Source organism: Meles meles, chromosome X (genome assembly GCF_922984935.1).
Source record: "Meles meles chromosome X, mMelMel3.1 paternal haplotype, whole genome shotgun sequence".
NCBI classification, from domain to species: Eukaryota; Metazoa; Chordata; class Mammalia; order Carnivora; family Mustelidae; genus Meles; species Meles meles.
In genome coordinates this window covers 83,867,391-83,869,404 of record NC_060087.1, presented here as the reverse complement: position 1 = coordinate 83,869,404, position 2,014 = coordinate 83,867,391, and the positions used below count along the sequence as shown (strand labels likewise).

Genomic DNA, 2,014 nt, shown 5'->3' with positions numbered 1-2,014 from the left:
TCATCCTCATCAAGAGGCAGTTTTGCTTGTTTCTTTCCTAGATATTTGTATTCTGTTAGAGTCCTCAGGTCTCAGTCATCCATATCTGTGACTTAGATGCTGCTTGCCACAATGACAGAATGTCCACGTCCAATTGCTTCTCATCCAGATTTGATATGATGTATTTTTGTTTGCTTACTTTTAAAAATATTCTTTAGAGCTCTTTACTCAGGCCTGTGATGCTGGCAGGATGGGCAAGAGTCCTGGTCTTAGTACTTCCAGAAAGCTCCATAGCTACTGACGAGATCAGAAATGACATCATAAACAATACAAGAAAGCCCTTTTTGAGCACAGTTCTGAAGATCAACACTTTTGGAGGTGCTGCCCATGCAAAGGGAATTGTGCTGGGAAAAATAGGGGTTGAAGCCAAAAAGCCAAATTCTGCCATCAAGAAGTGTGTCAGGGTCTACATGATCAATAATGGCAAAAAAAAAAAATCACAGCCTTTGTACTCAATGATGGTTGTTTGAATTTTATTGGGGAAAAGGATGAGGTTCTGATCGCTGGATTTGGTCACAAAGATCATACTGTTGGTGACATTCCTGGAGTTCATTTAGGGTAATTAAGGTAGCTAATGTCTCTCTTTTGCCCTTATGCAACAGCCAAAAGGAAAGGCCATGATCATAAATTTTGCTGATGACAACATGACAATAATAAATTTTCACATGCCAAAAAACAATTAATAAATAAATAAACAAATAAATAAAATATTATTCAGAAAGAAATAAGGGTTATATTAATCTCTTAAACCTATTGTCCTTAAGATGACTAATTCATTGAGAATGAAGATACTAGTCCCCAGGCTTGTATAAACAATTCCAGAAAAACAGAGGATAGGCAAAAAGAACAGAAGTCCTAATACAGAATTTCAGCAGGAGTGGACCTGCTGAAAGAATTATATTGGTTGGTTTCTATCTACTTTGACCATCTAGCCTGAGGAATGGCAAACTTCCTTTTTTAGTAAAAGGCCAGATAGTGAATATTTTAGTCTTTTGGGGCTATGTCATTTCTGCCTCAACTATTTAACTATGTTATTGTAGTGCTAAAATATTGTTGGTGTGTTCCAATAAAACTATTTATAAAAACAGAGGGTGGGCTGAATTTGATCCATAGGCCATACATACAAACCCTGATCTAGCAGATCGTATAGTCCATAAAAACATGTAACTGTATATCCAAGCAATCAATGCTCAAATCCTAAATAAGAGTTGAGAAATGTGGCTCTTATTCAATTCAGTGCCTATCATCTCACTGATTCATGTTATAAATGGGTCCTTACTATTGGTTAGTAAGTTGATGCTGAGTTTCCATTGGGGTACTCGTAAATCACTACAGTATCTCTTGGAATCTGAAGTTATTATCTTTTCACAAGTGAAGGAAAGGGTTCAGGATACTAAACACCAACAGGGAAAAACAGAAATTTTCATTTCCTAATGCTTGGCACCACTTCTATAAACAACTCTTCAGTGTAGTAACAACACTCAAGTAATATTCCAGATCAGCCACCTGTTTCTGTTGCTACTCTGTAATGCAAACACAAATAACCTTTAGATTCGCTTTCTAGTTGACAGTATTCTTGCCTCCTTTTAAACTGTAAATGTGGCTAATATTACGTTAATGTTAGAAAGAACCTCAAATTTTGAATGTCAAAAGAAGAATAAGATAAAATTAAGAGATAATAATGATAATAATGATATAATTTTTTGTTCCTTTATTATGCCAAGATTTACCTAATCACACCACTATAATTTTTGCTCTCAAGTTAGGGAATCCTACCTTTAACATTTAAACTGACTAGGCACTATTTACATCATATTGTATAGCTTTCGATTGCTTGTCTTTCTGAAATTGATTTTAATTCAGATTTAGAGGGAGAGGGTTTGCTTTCACAGTCTCCCAAAGAGATGTTACACCTTCTTTATTTTATTCTTAAGCAAACCTTATTTTCATCTTGTGTATTCATTGTCAGTCTGAT

The 2,014-nt window shown here is 35.2% G+C and overlaps 1 pseudogene; it reads left to right on the top strand.

The window, feature by feature from the left end:
• Positions 1-229: 229 nt before the first annotated feature.
• On the top strand, positions 230-660 carry LOC123935347 (annotated as a pseudogene).
• The last annotated feature ends 1,354 nt before the right edge of the window (positions 661-2,014 follow it).